Source organism: Palaemon carinicauda, chromosome 3 (genome assembly GCF_036898095.1).
Source record: "Palaemon carinicauda isolate YSFRI2023 chromosome 3, ASM3689809v2, whole genome shotgun sequence".
NCBI classification, from domain to species: Eukaryota; Metazoa; Arthropoda; class Malacostraca; order Decapoda; family Palaemonidae; genus Palaemon; species Palaemon carinicauda.
In genome coordinates, this window is record NC_090727.1 from 95,050,870 (window position 1) to 95,070,544 (window position 19,675).

The 19,675-nt window shown below is 39.3% G+C and overlaps 1 non-coding gene across 1 annotated transcript; it reads right to left on the reverse strand.

Annotated features, from left to right (window-relative positions):
- Nucleotides 1–19,167: 19,167 nt before the first annotated feature.
- Nucleotides 19,168–19,240, reverse strand: TRNAR-ACG (transfer RNA arginine (anticodon ACG)). The gene has a single exon. It is a non-coding gene; the product is annotated as a tRNA-Arg (tRNA).
- Between the last annotated feature and the right edge of the window lie 435 nt (nt 19,241–19,675).

Sequence of the window (19,675 nt, forward strand, 5' to 3'; positions counted from 1 at the left end):
GTCCTTGGCTTTGACAGCATCAAGTATGGAAAATGTAGCTTCACAAAGATATGTGGATCTTAACATTGTTTCAATGGAATACAGTTTTGGGACCGTTGTGTATTAACCAATGTTTACTTTCTTCCCTTACTTGCTACCCGGGCCCCTTCCCCAAAAGAAGGTCGAAAACCACTGCTAGTGAAAATTTTACAATTCAGAAGTTGTAAAAGGTAAGAGGAGATGAAGATATGAAATGGTTAGACGGATAGATGGCAAGAAAAAATCGTTGGAAAGAACGGGTTTACGATACACACACATACATACACACACACACACACACACACACACACATATATATATATATATATATATATATATATATATATATATATATTTACTGTAAGCGTAAAATTTCGTACAAGACAAGACTATGAGCATTATGCCTCTGTGTGTATAATGTCATGGAAATTTTACTGAATGGGAGTATACCCACGATTCAGCAATTAAGGTATGAATGTGAAAGTGACATGTGTTGTTTTCTTCAGTAAAGCCACTCTGTTAAGAAAAAGAGCTCAATTTCAATGGCATCTCCTGTCACAGACAACATTACCAAAAGCGTCTTGTGTTTACACATATAAAAAGGTTACCCTGACGTTGGTAGAACTTCCCTCAAGTACGGAAGTAGTCCTGTCATCCTCTGAAGCCCACCTGATGCTGAAAACCGACTTAAACAGCCTCGTGAGGCTTCAAATCCAGAGGAAGTTTGTGCTGCAGCTGATGTACGCCTCCCTTTGTGTCCCAGATTTCCTGATTCACTAAACATCAGATCTATTCGGTCTAGAAGGGAAAGTTGAGTACCGTAGGGAAATGCTTTTCTAGAGTAAGGGATTAGAGAGAATTTATTTTGATATCACTCGTATATCAACTTTGATTAAATCATACAACACTGTTACCAGTTGGGTTTACTGGAGGAAAATCTAACATCGCATATCAATGTATCTGATTGGTCGCCGCAGGTTACTTCGTTTGCAAATAAACATAATCTCTCTGCTCCTCTGTGTTCTGGAAGCGGTAGCTGGATGTACTGCGAACACCAACGTCTTGGGTCACTATAAAACTATAAAAATGACCTATAATTCATATCTAAGGTTATAGTGTGTTTGACTTGACGATTACCTCCAAAGGAGTTCTGAGGTGATATTTTAAAACCCGTATGTTATTCTCTCTTCTCATTAACAGTGCTGTATTCTTAGTCCATTCCTCTAACGTTCTGTTTGTTTCCTTTTTTTTGAAAATATATACTTCATTCTATTTCTGTAAATAAAATTTAGCTGTTTGTGAAGATGTCAGACCACCATAAATGCAGTTATTTATACTTAATCGAATTTAAAAGTATTCCATCATTACCGATGGCATCACTTAAAGTTCCTCTGTATTTGTTAACAAATATTCAAAAGGGTTTCCGGCTGAGCCAAAAGATTTGCAATACTACGTGGATGAGTATATTCAATCATTCATTCTAACAAAATGCTATTGCAGTTATTCATAGTTATACATATAAGCTAGCATATCAAGGGCCAAACGCCATCATTGTAGTCCAAGAGAAATTCATTTCTCAAATACCTTGCTACACATCTGCCCTTAAAATTTGTCTACGGTGATTTGAACGAAATCTTGTCGAGTATACTGTATTCGGATATCTAAGTGTTATTTTCAGCTGATATATTGAAATTGGTGAAATTGTAAAAATTTCATCTAAAAATTGTCTGTTAGTCATCAACTCTACTTCAACTTTCAATTCTCATTAACATTTTATTTATCTTACTATAGTTATTTGTTTTGGTAACTTAACTTCTTACCAAAATTATGTTTGTTGTCATTTATCCCTTTATTATCTAATTTTATAATACAATGCTGTTAATTAAATAAAAATGAATCAAAGGTATATGGAACATATAATTCAGCCCATTAGTCTGATATCTCCAATGAAGTGCGAAATTACACAACAATACGTCAGGGGTGGGGGGTGGCCTACTTAAAAAGTTTAATGATAAAGTTTATGGAAATTCTTATAAACTTACTCAAGTTTGGATGCCAATATCGAAAAGAATCGTAAGTTTTCGGCTGCTATAAAATGTGAGAGAGAGAGAGAGAGAGAGAGAGAGAGAGAGAGAGAGAGAGAGAGAGAGAGAGAGAGAGAGAGAGTGTGTGTGTATGTACTACACAATATTCTAGAAATCATATTCCAGCTGTGACTAGGTTTTAGAATAATCTACATATTCTATGAATTGATAGAATTTCAAAACTACAAACGTTTAGTAAATATTTTTCTATTGAACAGGCTAATACAATTCTGGCTTCATTTTTTATATATAAATGACCGTAACGTTGTTACTGATCTTAAAATCACAAATTTTAAGTAATTTGTATTTTTCCTAACAATACTTACCGAAGAAACACTTTATAGGAGATTACTGGTAACTCCTCTCCGACGACCAGATTTTTACGTAGTTTCCCCCTACTTCCATGTTCTATACTGTCCTGAATAACGGGAAATAACATGACCTGGGGGCATTGCCCAGGCAGGTCGCCCGTCTTTGAGAAGCTCTCCCCAGTAAGTTTTATGTAATGAACAAAACCACGAGGTCAGCGGGGCACTGCGGGGACGGTTGGGGGGGCCCTAAACCTAAAGTGTTTCTTCGGTAAGTATTGTTAGGAAAAATACAAATTACTTAAAATTTGTGATTTGTTCCGACACAGAGACTTACCTTGAAACACTTTATAGGAGACTTACACCTTAGGAGGGGGGAGTGCCCTTTAGCCCTGACCCCGATGGACAGTAGGGAAAACTACGTAAAAGACTCATTAAGTGTGATATAACACTTACCCTTCTGCAATATCTTCGTTGTGCTTGATATGGCGAATTTTCGTCTTGTGTAATGAGCGATATTTCTTGATGACGACTGACGGTACGAGAAAGTTAGAAAAGGGGGGAAAATAGAACTCGGCTCCTTGTGTCTAGATACTTTATGTTTCGCGATTAATCCTGGGGCTTGAGCCGTCAAACCGAATGCAGGGCTGAGATGACCGGCCCGATAGAAAACCCGTCTAGAGACTTTCTCGTACAGTCCTTGAGATAATGTGCGGTGAAGGTCGACTGGTTGGACCAAGTTCCCGCTCGAAGAACCTGCGCTACTGACATGTTCTTTTCGAACGTTAGAGAGGTGCTAATGCCCCGAACATCGTGAGCTCTGGGTTTCCCCGGTGTAGGAAGACCTTGTTTTAAGTAGGCTTGCGTGATCACTTTCCTGAGCCAGAACGAAACCGTATTTTTGGATATGTTTTTCTTTATTTTTCCCCATGAGACGAAGAGATTCTTGATAGACGGGCGGAGGTTTGCCGTTCTCTTAAGGTATTTCCTAATAGTCCTGACCGGGCATAATTTTAGGTCCTCCGGGTTTCCTTTATTCGGGATTGCCGGAATCGAAAAACTCTCAAACCTCGGATCCCACACCGAGGGGTTCTGAGTCTTGGCGACGAAGGATGTGACAAACTTAAAGGTTACTTCCTTCCATCCCCTAGTGTGTTCCACCTCGAATGACAGTCCGCGTAGCTCGCCCACCCTCTTAGCCGAGGCTAATGCTAGCAAGAAGACCGCCTTGAGCGTGAGATTCTTGTCATCGATGTCCTTTAAGGGCTCGAATGGTGGTTTCCGTAACATATCTAGGACTCGCGCTAAGTCCCAACTCGGGATTCTAGGGGCGGAAGGGGGGCATGATTGTTCGAACGCTCTGATAAGCATGGAGATATGCCTGGAGGAGCCGAGATCTATGCCCTTGAGAAGAAAGACTTGACCCAGGGCCGCCCGAACTCCCTTGATCGCTGGAACTGACATGTCTAACTTGTCCCTGAGATAAACCATGAAGTCGGCTATCACGGGCACTGACGCTTCCAAGGGCTCTAACTTCTTGTCCCTGCACCACTTCACGAATACCGCCCACTTACACTGGTAGACGGCTGTGGATGATTTCCTCCGGTATAGCGACATCCTCCTGGCTGTCTTGCCGGAGTACCCTTGCTTCTTCAGGAGCCGCTGGATAATCTCCAGGCGTGAAGACGAAGGGCTTGCGGGTTTCTGTGAAACCGCTGAAAGTGAGGTTGTTTTAATAGGTCTGACCTGCCGGGTAGAGGCCAAGGAGGTAGGACGGTGAGGCTCCTTAGGTCCGCGAACCATTCTCTCTCCGGCCACCAAGGCGCTACCAAAGTCATCCTTAGGTTGGTTGCTGCCCTTACTCTGTTGAGGACCTGCCTTATCAGGGAGAAGGGGGGGAAGGCGTACACGTCCAGTCCGTCCCACTTGTGCTGAAAGGCGTCTTCCATTGCCGCCTTCGGATCTGGGACGGGAGAACAAAATACGGGGAGTTGCGCGTTCAACCTTGTTGCAAACAGATCCATTACCGGAGATCCCTACATCTGTATAATGTAGCTTGCCACTTGTGGGTGTAGGGACCATTCTGCTGCTACCACTTGCCCCACTCTGCTGAGGCCGTCTGCTAGGACGTTGTTCTTCCCTGGGATGAACCTTGCCGTCAGGATGACGTCCTTCTGTTCCGCCCATTTTAGGATTTGAAGGGCTAGTTCGCACAACTCTTTTGATCTCAGTCCCCCCTCCTTCTTCACGTAAGCCACCACCGTTGCATTGTCTGACATTAGGGCCACCGAACGCCCTCTCATGTCCTCCTCGAAGTGGTTGCAGGCTTCTTGGACCGCTCTCATTTCCAGGATATTTATGTGTAGGGATTTCTCCCCCTCTGACCACGCCCCCTTGCTGTCTTTTCCCGGAGATGGGCTCCCCACCCGTCCTTCGATGCGTCCGTGAAGAGAAGAACCTCCGGAGGTTGGGAGGACAGTGGCATCCCCCTTAGGGTGTTCGACCGATCCTGCCACCATTCCACGGCCTTCCTGGACTCCTGAAGGAGAGGGACCACAATGTCCGGGGAACTTTTCTGGTTCCAATGTTCTTTCAGGTTCCATTGAACCCTTAAGTTCTGTCTCCCGTGAGGTACCAGCTTCTCTAGGGACACCAGGTGCCCTACCAACCTTTGCCAATCCTGCGCTCTTCTGGGGCGACCCAGAAGGAAGGGCCGGAGCACTCGATCCAGGTTGTCCAGCCTTTCCGTGGTTGGGAATGCCTTGACCTGTAACGAATCCAGGACCATTCCAAGGTACGTCCTCCTGTTGGATGGGGTTAGCTGTGATTTCTCCAAGTTGACCACGATGCCCAGGGTCTTGCACAATTGAAGAAGATCTTCGCCCTGTTGTTTCAAGTCTTCCTTTGAGGATGAAAGGAGTAACCAGTCGTCCAGGTACCTGATGAGTCGAATGCCCCGTTCGTGGGCCCATATGGGGACCGTCGTAAAGACCCTCGTGAATACCTGGGGGGCTGTTGAAAGACCGAAGCATAGGGCCTTGAATTGTAACACCTGGGTACCCCACTTGACCCGGAGAAACTTCCTGCTCGACGGATGAATGGGCACTTGGAAGTAGGCGTCCTTGAGGTCTATAGAAATAAAAAAGTCGCCCTCTCTCAAGGACGCCATGACCGTTCTTGGAGTGTCCATTTTGAAGGTCACTTTCCTGAGAAACCTGTTGAGGGCTGACAGGTCTATTACAGGTCTCCACCCTCCTGTCGCTTTTTCCACTAGGAACAGGCGGCTGTAGAACCCCGGACCCGGGAATGTCACTGTTTCTAAAGCTCCCTTCTGCAGCAACGTCTTGACTTCTTCGTCCAACGCTGCCCTCTTCGCCAGGTCCTTGGGCACCAACCAGTCTGCCTGCGTTGCTGGAACTAGGGGGGGTGTCTCTTCCATGAAGGGGATCCTGTAGCCCTCCTTTAGTACTGTAACTGTCCACGGATCTGCTCCGTGGAGCTTCCATGCTTGCCAAGTGAGTCTGAGGCATCCCCCTACCTGAGGCTTGGGCAGGGGAGGGGGGCCTCCCATCTTATCTCCTACGGGAAGAACGGCCTGTTCTCCCCCTCCTGGAGGAGTAGAAAGAAGACCTATACGTTGGGGGGTTAGAAGATGAACCTCTTCGGGGGGGAACCACAGAGGAAGACCACTGTCCTGACGAGGGTTCCCTCCTTCCTTGAGTTGGTGTGGTACGCGCGGCCATGGGTGCTTCTGTCACTGGCCTCCTGAAGATGGGGCGGCGTGCCGCCTGTGGCTTCAGGGTAGGTAGCTCCCTCTTTTTGGCCAACTTCTCCACGACCTCTTCCGCCTTCTTCGTCGGAATAAGCTGCTCCCCCCAGACGGAGCAGGTCTTCAAGGCTTTAGCTTCCCTGTCAGGAATCTTAATGGGAAGGTTCTTGACTAGGGCGTCTCTTCTCCGGAGAATCCAGTTTGCGGAGAGAGCCAAAGACTGAAAGGTCAGGAATTTAAGGGCGCGGCTACCTGACCCCAGCAACTCATTCAGAGCCTCCCGTTTTGCAGGTTCCATGGAGTCTGTAGGAATCTGGGTGCCTACTAGGGTGGTGGCCCACCAATCCAGCCAGGAGGCCACATTAACTAAGTCCTTGGACATCTCCTCCATCATTGCCGACTCGGAAGGGGAGAAGAAGGTAGATGCTGCCGATGCCCTCCCGTCGGAGATGCCCTGGCACAGGATGTCTATGGTTTCCTCGGTCTTGCACGCACCGGTCGGCCTATTTTCTAAAGAGTAGTATTTCGTCTGCGACTTCAAACCCTGTAGGAGCTTTGCTGAGCTGTGACCCCTGCAGGAGTCGCTATTGCGGGATATGACCTTATCAATGTGAGTCTTTCCAATCCCCACGTTACTGGCCTCGGGAAGAGAGAGAGAGGACTTTTTCTGGGCGGGGACCGCTATGAACTTGTTCAGGCCTGAAGTCCAGGGTTCTTCCTCTTGAGTGGCGGGTTCTATAAGGTTGTTATAACCCCTAATTAAGGCAAGGACTCTCCTGTACGCTGGGACTTCCCGTCCCGAGATCCTGTGGGAGACCGCAAGGGGAGTTCCTCCACACAGACTGATCCCCATTCTCCTGGAGGACCTGGACGACGGAACGGGCTCCTCCGTGAAACAGATCGACGGGGGTGCCAGTCCCTGTCTATCATCTCGATGGGGAGACCCGTCTAGGCTGCCCATCCTAGGCGACGGCTCCCTCCACTGAGCGGATGGAGTGGCTCTAGGAAGGGACTTAGGCCTACAAGACGAGGTCCTCCGCCCACCGGCTGACTCTCTGGCGGGGTTCTTGGCTTGTATGGAGGGGAACGGGGACTTCCCGTCCCGAGATCTTGTGGGAGCCCGCAAGGGGAGTTCCTCCACACAGACTGATCCCCATTCTCCTCGAGAACCGGGACGGCTCCTCCGTGAAACAGATCGACGGGGGTGCCCGTCCCTGTCTATCATCCCGATGGGGAGACCCGTCTAGGCTGCCCATCCTAGAAGACGGCTCCCTCCACTGAGCGGATGGGTTGGCTCTAGGAAGGGACTTAGGCCTACAAGACGGGGTCCTCCGCCCATCAGCTGACTCTCTGGCGGGGCTCTTGGCTTGTATGGAGGGGAACGGGGACTTCCCGTCCCGAGATCCTGTGGGAGACCGCAAGGGGAGTTCCTCCACACAGACTGATCTCTCTTCCTCCTGTGTCGTCTCCGACGTTCCTCGCTTGAAGGGCCCGAAGGATCGAGCCCCGATGCGGATCCAGGGTAAAGGACTAGCATAGGACCTCCTCCATGTCCAGTGGGGACCTCAACGGCGTCCTTGGTACATCCCACGCCAGCGGATCCCTCCGCAGCTGAAGCGCCTGAGGCCTCTACCCATGAATCTGGTGATAAGAAAAAAGGAACATTATTAGGCCACATGGGGTCCTCCGCCGAGACGCCGTCCCTACGAGAGAGACGTGTCCCTCGGACCCCCACACACTCACCTGTAGGCGCCTGATCTGCCCTGAACAAAGAAGGTTCCCCCCACAACATCTCACCCTTGGGAAGGAGGCACCAACTTCTTACACTTCAAGGACTTACCTCGTCCCCTACTCTGGGTAGGGGAGAAGAATGCACTCAACCTGCCCCCTCTCCTGCCGACGTCGCAGGGGAAGACATGCTAGTTTCCCTAGGAGACCTCTTCGAGTCCGTCTTCATCGTGCCGCATTCTGACGGCGAACTGGCTTTGACAAGAAAGCCCAACACGAATACCCGGCTCTAGGCCCAGGACAACGGCGATCGTACTCCAAAGCACACACAGAGATCGCTAAACCCAAGCATAAAGCAAGGCAAAGTACTAAAACGCCAATAAAAGCACAAAGGAACGATCCTAAAAGAACACAGATAAGGCACTAATCACTCGTGAAGGAATCGAGACCATGTAGTAACTACATAGTAACGCGCACAAAGGGGGTCGCACAGAGAATAAGGAGCGGTGTGTGTGAACACAACGCGACCAGAAAACATACTGGAGAGAGCTTCTCAAAGACGGGCGACCTGCCTGGGCAATGCCCCCAGGTCATGTTATTTCCCGTTATTCAGGACAGTATAGAACATGGAAGTAGGGGGAAACTACGTAAAAATCTGGTCGTCGGAGAGGAGTTACCAGTAATCTCCTATAAAGTGTTTCAAGGTAAGTCTCTGTGTCGGAACAAATATTTTTTTTCATTTTTCGTTATAATTTCTCATATATTGTGTATTTACCTTACGCACTGGGCGGACCAAGTTTGACATAAATCCTTCAACCCCGCAAAAGGAGTGACATTAGTCGTCCAGGGAGTATCGTGTAGATTTATTATTATTAATTATTATTAATCATTATCATTATCATTATTCATTATTAATTATTATTATCACTATTATTATTATTATTACTATTATTATTATTACTATTATTGAAAGGGAGGAAATTCACCAGCCCAATGAGTAAAGCTCGACGCTTACAGAGTTGGACCGATTAAGTTTAGGAGGAAAAAATTATTATTTACATTAAACCATTTAAAAATAGAAAATATACAGAAAATATAAGATAAAAAGATAAATTGCGGTAAATGGAAATTTAAATCTTATATTCAAAATCTGTTCCTTAAAAATGTTGTCTTGAAAACATAAAACTTCTCAGTCCGTTATATATATATATATATATATATATATATATATATATATATATATATATATACACACACACACATATATATATATATATATACATATATATATGTGTGTGTATATATATATATATATATATATATATATATATATATATATATATTTATATATATAGATATATATACATATATACATACATATATATATATATATATATATATATATATATATATATATATATATATTTACGTATAAAAAAAACTTTTCGTGCCAAAACATAACTTTCTTGCTCATTTCCAACTTTCGCAAAGTGCAAAAGTATATTCTGTGGTTAAAATCATATCAGAATTACTGCACCTGGAAACTACCTACACGGAACCTACTTAGAATACCTCAGTCCTTTCCTTTTGTTCTGTTGATAGTATAGCGTGAATCCGGCAATTTAATCCCAAATAAAACCATTTGAAAACTAGAAGGATACCGGTAACACCTAGCCACACTTCCCCTCAACTAAAGATGTGTATATTTGAGTAATTGTACACATTCATTCTTGGTTGGGATGAAATTTTATAGCAAAAATAAAGTAAGGGAACTGAATAAAAAATGAAGAGCTTCTACAGTGAAATAAAGAAAGAAAAAGAAAAGACATGAAAGAAAAAGAAAAGACACGAAGGAAGTAGACATGGGAGGAATATAGTTTTTCTTTTCTTTCATTTTCATAGCAATGTTATAATCTACTATTTGAGCTACAAGGGATTCTTAAGTTTTTTAAACTTTAAAATCTCAATATATTATGGGTGGAACTGTAAATTTAGCTCCTTGGAATCAAATCTAAACTGAAACTGGCTTCTGTTAAGGTTATATTTCTTCCAAATCTTTTCACAGCAACCAAACTCTCTCTGTGACAAAATTTTTTGCTTTGTATTTCTAATGAAGAAAAAAAGTCATCATCAGGAGAGAGTGAGGAAAGATTCACTTTAAATAAATAAACAAATACACACAAGGAAAGTGAGAGTCTTAAGGCGGAATTACTTAAGCACTACTATGACTTCAAAGTATCTTCATTTACGTTGATCGCTGTTTGAGAAAAAATTTTAAGTTGGTTAACCTAATCGAAGAATGAATTTATATTACCTCTTCAATCAACCAATTTCCATTACCTCTTCATTTAACCAATTTCCATTACCCCTTCATTCAACCAACTTCCCTAACCTCTCTATTCAACCAATCTCCATTACCTCTTAATTCAACCAACTTCCCTAACCTCTCCATTCAACCAATTTCCATTACCTCTTAATTCAACCAACTTCCCTAACCTCTCCATTCAACCAATTTCCCTATCCTATCCATTCAATCAATTTTCCTCACCCCTCCATCCACCCAACTTGCCATCAACTATCCATTTAAACCAATTTTCATTACCTCTCCATTCAACTATAAATCTAATCGTTATTGGATACAATATTGAATGGGGAAACTGAAAGCTCCAATTCCACATATTTGGCAATACTTCAAATACCCACAACATCTAACTTTCACTCTTAAATCCATGAAGATACTTTCATCCCCCAAAGCTATTTCTAATCCGTTACGCAGAAACTTCATCAAAAAAAGGTTATATTTAACTTACAATTTGAACCAAATCTGCGCCGATGAAAAAGCCGAATGCCATTGCTAATTCTATGCAAATTGCTGGTGATTTGTCAATGACAAAATTGCTCCGATGCACTGCACCATTAAGCCCTATTCATGAGTTGGAAAGTTATCCTATTGACAACTCCAACTCTTTTCCAACATGTTGCAATCAACTCCTTATAATTTCCGTCCCCATAATATACTTGTGAGTGGCAAATAATCCATTAGAAAATTATCTTGTTTTAAATAAAGAATACTGTAATATCTAAAACCAACTTCTCTCAAGAAAAAAAAAAAAAACGGAAACTTAGTGTATGCATATACACACATATAGTAAAGTAAGTTCATTATTGATATGTATTTGTTCCTGATCTGAATTAATGAATTCTCGAATGTTAGTGATAAAAGTATCCCATACACACAGATTTAACCCCTCCACTTTTCCAAGTGTACCTCTCGGGGTATCCCTCTCCCCATATCAGAGGGACGGGGAAAGACTAAGTAGCCATGCGTTTGGCAATGCCGATGAGCGTGACAGGATAGATATGTATATATAATATATAATCGAGATACATATGTATATATATATATATATATATATATATATATATATATATATATATATGTGTGTGTGTGTGTGTGTAAATATATCTATATATATATATGTAAATATATATATATGTGTGTATATATACATATATGTATATATAAGTATATATATGAATATATGAATATATATATATATATATATGTATATATATACATATATAAATATAAACATATATATGTATATATATAAATATATAAATATGAGTGTATATATAAGTATATATATATAAATATATATATATATATATATATATATATATATATAGCACATATATGTGTATATATGTATATATATATATATATATATATATATATATATATATATATATATATATATATATATATGCACACCTTCATCAAACTCTCAGAAGCAAACACTCCCACAAGCTTTTACACGAGTAATATCACAAGAGAAAAGACGAATAAATTCGGTAGGGATCCCAAGTTTCCTTCACAGGATACTGTTGGCTTCTGGGAACACATGTCTGAAAGACAACCAGAAATGACGAGAAAACCTCTTCCCCGAAAAAACAACAGCCTCCATTAGAACTACAAATAAGAAACAGTGACAGCATCGCCACGTGAACAAAACGTAAAACCTTTCAAGGTATGGTACGAAAAAGGGGAGGATCAAACTAGACACCGCAGGGATGGCATCGTCAATTTCCTATTAATAAATCACATGGCTGAGATGGACTCTGAGTCCCCTTTATACCAATAATAGTTTGCGCCACCCGTCAAAAATGATGGTTAATATTTAGATATATACACTGGCAGATTCAACCCTTTCCACCCCCCCCCCCTTCCTAATTACAAGAGCAGGGTACCTCATTTCACCAGGGTATGACTACTCTTTTCCCCCTACATGAAGTATGGGGAGAGACTCAGTGGTCATAAGTTTAGCAATGCCTCTTAGCGTCACAGGAAATTATATATATATATATATATATATATATATATATATATATATATATATATGATAAATGTTGCACATTTAGACGTGTTTTTCATATTCAAATTAGCCATATATATTTATCATACATTAATGTCTGGATTCTCTTAACGACCTCGGGATCAGAGCCCAGGCGAAATCACACAAAGACAAGAGCTTGTGACCGGCCGGGAATCGAACCCTGATCGGCAAGCTTGTATAGACAGTGACTAAACCACTTGGCCATACAAGTGTATCAAAAATATATATGGCTTATTTGAATATATATGTGTATACATATATATACATACATATATATATATATATATATATATATACATATATATATATGTATATATATGTATACATATATCAATATATGTATATATACATATATATATATATTAATATATGTGTATATACATATATATATATACATATATATATATGTATATATATATATATATATATATATATATATATATATCCAGACACTTGTTCTTTGTTATATACATGGGGAATTAAAAACAAATTTTAAAGATGAGGATGACGACTCCGAAAAATATAACGAATTACTTTTACAATTCCGTTAGTCCTAGTAGGACATCTGCATCTGTATTCTTTAAAAATAGTTGAAGTGGTATTTATCATCAATCCCTGATTCACTGCGATTTTACGAAGGGTATGTAGACATCCTTATCTATTTGTTTCATCTATTTGTTTGTGAGCAACTTTGCACAAAAACTACAGTACCGATTTTGACCAAAATTGGTATTCATATTGAGTGTGACCCAAAATGAATCTGTAACATTTTGGATAAAGTACATTAAAGTACAAGTCCGCACTGGTACTTTAAAAATAATCGCAATGTTAAGTAATCGGAAAATATTTTGTTATAGTTTATTTTTTGATTGTGAACAACATTACGCAAAAAATACAGACTTGTGGGATATGACCCAAGGACAAATCCATTAGATTTTGAAAAAATAAATCGAAGTACAAGTAGGCAATAGAGTTAAGAGCAAAAGAATACTGCTTTGCGTGACGAAGGAATGCTCTCTACTGAGTGACCCTCTAGTTCTTAATAGGCACACAGTAGTAAGCCTGCCTTCGCCAAGTCGAGCAGTCTTTATTTGATCTTAATTCTGCTGCGTAGTTATACTTCGATATATTTTCTTCAAAACTTAAAAGATTTGTCCTTGGGTCAGACCCCACATGTTAGATTCATGGAAGTAAATCGAATAATGATGTGACTTCCCTAATATCGCTTTCTGTCTAATGAAAATTACAGTATATTCATCGGTTCATAACTTTAATCTTTCGTTCAACATTTGTATACTCATTCCTTTTTAGGAAACTTTCCTCCAAATAAGGAAAGTAATACAAATTTAAGAAGATTACCCTATAATTAGATAAAAAAAAAATATTAAGAACAATAACACAGTAATCTCTTTATACCAACTGACGTGACCCTTTCTCTCGACATTTTGTGAATGCTTGAGCTGCCTTTCAAGTTAACTATGAACCATGAAAATCATTTTCACCAACAACTTCCTTCCCAATTATCTCACATCTCAGAAAAGGAAAGAAGCAGATAACGTGTAAGCTTCGCTTTCAAAAAAACTATCTCTTTCTACATTTACGATCATTTGTAGTATGAATCATATTGAAAATATCAATTCATGAAATTGCAAGTGTGTACTGAGATACAGAAAGCGGAGAAAAATTAGGAAGATTTGGTTGTTTTCTTTGCAATTAATTTGCAGTAAAAAATGACAAAAGCTATCCTAAATCAATCATTTATTCTAAAAGTAAACAAGATTGTGTAAAAATTTCAACTACAAAGCTAAGGTCCTTATATTTACATGCTAGAATATCAAAGGAATTGCAATTAGACGCTACCGAAGTTTTAAAACCTTTTTTAAAGAAAAAGGGTAAGAATAAGGTTTTGAAAGTTTGGACTATTGCATACGTTTTAAGAGAGAGAGAGAGAGAGAGAGAGAGAGAGAGAGAGAGAGAGAGAGAGAGAGAGAGAGAGAGAGAGACCAGGATAATAATGCAATGATTTTAAGTAGCTTTTCTTAAATTCCTAACATATACTTCTCTCTCTCAAAGCTGCGAAAACTTATCCATAACGTACCTCTCACAGGTATTTACCATTACAAAATATATATGAATAAATTCTTTTCTCTGCAATTGAGTTATAGTCACCTACCTGTTTACTATATCCTGAGACGATAAGACATGTTATAGACCTAAGATATTGTTTATACGAGAACATTTTACACCGCTATTTATGCTAATATGTTCACTGAAGCATAATGTACCACAGCTTCTAAAAACATGCCATTCATTTTATTAATACAGCAATAAATAACAAGATTGATAAAACTCTTCATAAGGTAATGTAATCAACAAATTAAAATGAGTGTGTAGAAAGCAAAAGTATTACATTCTCTCATGCATATTCTTGTAAGCATAAAGCCTTATTAACAAAAGAGAAAAGTGGTGTGACCCCAGCCTTTTTTCTTTAAACTAATCCTTTTATAATTGGAATTCCATTAAAATAGTCACTACTTAGGGACAGACACACAAAATATTCTGGTCAAAATCACAAAAGCCTTTACCTGACGATTTGCCAGACTGGGGTTCGAGTCTCGTTCAAGCTCGATAGTTTCTGTAACCTTACCATCCTTGTGAGCTAAGGAGTTGGAGGTTTTGGGGGAGCCTATAGATATTCTTCTTGTGTCATCACCAGCCAATGATTGGCCTCTCCCTGGTCCTAACTTGATGAAGAGGGGGGTTGGGTGGTGATCATATGTATATATTGGTCAATATTTTGAACCTCCACCATTCATGAGCGACCTTTAAACCTTAAAGTTTAATTTAAACAAAGTTAACAATCATAAAAAAGAAACATCTCTTCAAGAGAATAACAAAAAATTTACTTCGTTTCTTCTTCCTCCTCCTCGTTACCCTTGTCTGCCTGGATGACCTTAATGGGTCCTCGACTGAGCCTGTTATCCTGCGTTCATTCCCCATCCAATTATCCGTCATTATTTTCCTCTCACGACGATTTCCCAGAAAAGATGTCGTCTATTTTATCGAGATTTTCCCTTGGTTTTCTCTTACCCATCTCTTTAGCATCTCTCTTCAACCAGTGTCCAGGTGTAGCCATCTTTACAATATATTTTCTCTTTTAATATAAAATTCCTTACTGCGACAATAATAGAGATAACAGTTCATATATTACATCATAAGTACAGCAAATTGCAAATATATTATGCAATCTTAAGCCTCCCACCCATCCTATCTAAACAGAAAAGAAGGCCTATCTAGCTGGTAAATTCAAATTCCTCTCTTAGGCCAAAACTATTTCCACCTTTTTGGTAACTTTCAGGTCTAACGATAGAAATTACTCTTTAGAAAATGCAATATAAGTACAGCAAACAACTAGGGAATGTTATGTAATCTTAAGCCTCCCACCCATCCTATCTAAACAGAAAAGAAGGGCTATCTACCCGGTAAATTCAAATTCCTCTCTTAGGCCAAAACTATTTCCACCTTTTTGGTAACTTTCAGGTCTAACGATAGAAATTACTCTTTAGAAAATGCAACATAAGTACAGCAAACAAGGGAATGTTATGTAATCTTAAGCCTTCCACACATCCAAATCCTATGGAAATAAAAAGGTCTATCTAGCCGGTTAATTCAAAATCCTCTCTCGATCACGACTTGTCCGTCATAAGTTCGCTGATTCAGAAAAAAAAAAGAAAAAAAAATCGACGCTCTCCATTTAAACCTGCACATTGTTCGTTTCCAGATATAATCATCATTAATCCTATGCAATCCCTTCCTCCTTAGAGCGAGTTCTTACAATATTCTTTTGCACGCAAGAAAAAAATATTACATGGTTAAAAATTATATAAAATAAAACTTTTAAAAATAAAATATTGGTGAATTAAAATAGTTATTTTAAGTGATATTTATTGCAGTTGGGTTACGTAAACTTTCGAGTATACCCAAAAATTCCCAGAAGACGCTATATATCACAGCCCGAAAGTGACAGAGGAGAGGGATGGCAAATATATGGGTGACTTGGAGGCGTACAAAACATTACAACAAAATAATTCAATTGATAGCAAATAAAATTACGTAAATTTATAGCTAAACTACCCCAAAGTGTATAAAAAAATTTCAAAAAAGGTGCTATAATCTTAGTATAACTTCTTGGTCTTTTCGATTGAAAATCAATTAGATTAAAAGAAAAATGTCCTAAAACCAGAAAAACTTCATGCCACACTTTCCACGTTATTGATGGGAAATTACTCAACTGAATTCAAAATAGACGGATATCTTTAAAACAACAGCATGAGCTTCAAATAAATGACATAATTATTCCAGCAAAATACTCCATATATCTATAAATTTTATCACCATAAAACCCGTTGAAGGTACTTTTGTTCATGTAATATATATATATATATATATATATATATATATAGAGAGAGAGAGAGAGAGAGAGAGAGAGAGAGAGAGAGAGAGAGAGAGAGAGAGAGAGAGAGAGAGAGAGAGAGAGAGAGAGATATCGGGTACCATTGCACAGGGGACAGCTCATTATATCAAAATCGAAATTGGTATTGACATAACTTTAAATTGTTCTTCAAACATTATTCAACAAAAGATAACCATAAAAGAAGAACAATATTCCTGTCTTAAAACACTATAAAACTTCACCTAATGGAAAAGAAAAAAATCTTTTGTAGTGCCAAATATCTTTTCGATAATACAATTTGAACTAGTATTGACAGAGGTAATGGGCCCACCTATTTCTATTATCATACTAAAAATGAAATGCCTATATTTTTCTAAACGAAAGAAGTGCAAAAAATATTATGTAGATATAACAAGGCACAAACGGTCGAGTCACAAGACACAGTTCATCGAATTTTCGTGCAACTAAAATACGTAAAAACACAATATTGATTACTTTTGAATATCATCGCTCATTTAAAGGCTTAAAGACGGCTCACAAGTGGCAGAGGTAAGGGACAGTGACAATATCATAGCAGAACAATGCCCCAGAGAGTCTAACATTTGATCAGCACCAAGCCACCTCTCCACCCAAGCTAGGACCAGGGAGCACCAGCCAATGGCTACCGATGACTCAGCAGACTTAAAGGCTCCCCTAAACCCATCATCCTTACCTCACAAGAATGGTGAGGTTGCATACAAAACATATCATAAAAAGGAATCAAAATAAAGAATCAATAAGTTATCAAAATCATAAGAGCATTATGAATACCAACAAATGCTGGAAAAAAAAGGTAATAAGGATAATGTGAAGGAACAAGGAAAGGTATAACAAATCTCACAAAACGAATCAAGGCTAAGGAAAATTACTTCACATGAGAGACCAGAAAAGAGGTCTCCTTCTCAGAAACCTTAAATTGGATTCGAAGTTGTCATTCATGTGTGGTGTTTGGGTGGAAAGACGCTCAAATGGCAAACATCAGACCTCGAGGGATTTTCTCTGAACAGTTTAGAGGCGGTAATTCTATTTTCTTTTTTCTTTTCATGTTAGTTTTTGTCACATATTTTGGTAAAATTTCAATCCATTGTAATCATTTTAGTTGTGTCTGGCTATGTACAACGCATGTACGAATATGTAAGATAATGATTAACTTTTGACTGTTTTTTAAATTTCAGAAACCAATTTCAACTAAAAATGAACACTTGTTTTAAGAACACCAATTTCCAAAGCAAATATTAATGAATTTCTAGATAAAAAGGATCATATGCGTATGGATATACAAAGTATTCTAACCTATCACAATATGCAACGAAAGATCAATTTGTTCCTCAAGATAATATTGCAATTAACCATTAAAGGACAAAAATAATGCCTTCACAAAATGACACGATTACAGATTCCGGCCTTGGCCAGAACTCCCTATTCTATTCCCGGCCATTGCTTATTGACTGACATCCCTTTTCCCTTTTATTGAAAGCGTGACGCGACTGAGGTCTGGAACTGGGCAGTTGCTGTCTGTTACTAGAGAGTGAAAAGGAAAAGTTCTACTATATTTTTTTTTTTTTAAATTATTCCTCAGTTTCCCCAAAAATGATGAAGCGAAGTCTACTCCTAGCCACAATTCTTTAGCCCTTTTAAAAGACTGTACGAGGTTTGGGATATTTCAACTAATATTTGTGTAAAACAAGTAACTAATTACATGGTCGGTTGAAAGCCTAATTCATGTTGATAAAACGCCGGCCTAAGCCGTGTGACAGTCCAGGTACTTGGGAAAATAAAAGAGCTCAGTAATATTTTCTTTTTTAATAAAAATAGAAAAACGTACTCAGCATGTCACACGACTTTTTTAAAAAGGAAATATTGAGTTTTATCATTATTTCTAAGCAGTCATTTTTTCCAAAAGTTGTCAAGAAAATTGATTAAGGCGTTATATTTTTATCTCTTGTATCAAATGGAGGAAGTAATTATGAAAAATGTTGTTTCTTAACATGCGCAATGTCATACATAGAAAAATGAGGGGCCCAAACACTAAATGAATTTAATAGTCAAAAGGATTTTTTAATCAAATAGAGCACGTAAATATTGAATAATGTTTATGAATATGAGATATATCCAGAATCTGCCGCAGAATCTACGAACTTCATATTTTGATGAAAGAACGATAAGCAAAATTAAAAACACCAAGTTAATAACTAGAAGGAAATAAACAAGTAAATAAGGAAGTGAAATATGAAACCGTCAACAGTCAAACTGTCACAACCGCCATGAGGAACAGCGAGATGATCTCCCCATCTAAAAAAATAAAATAATATCAAATCTCCTTATTTTTTCAACATGATTTAACAGAGCTGATGGTAAAAAAAAGTGTCCGCGACCTTGCCAGGATTCGAACCTGGAATCTTCTGATCCGTAGTCAGACGCGTTATCCGTTGCGCAACAAGGCCGTTCCTACAAATAAGGATTTAAGGCACTTACTTTTTATCAAGGCTACATAAACCTTCTTTACATAACTGCTATTGATAATTCACCACCATTTAAAAAAATTTAAATATTAAATTTTCATGTATGGAGATATTTGAAGGCCCCCCCCACCACTTTTTTTTTTTTTTTAAATACAGACGAGCAGTGTAGGACCTTCCTCCCCTCGTTATATTTCGGTGTAACTTTGGGTATGGGCCAAAAGGCCAATGCCACCTAACAGACATACCGCATCCCCTCACTCTCTCTTCTTCCTATCATGTCCTCACCACTCAACAGGGCTTCAACTACATGTAGCATCTTATCCTGTACAATGACATGATTAATAAACATATATAGAGAAATTGTCAAATAGGGAGGTATTTCTGTGATCAGAATAAATTGCCATAAGTCCATTTTCC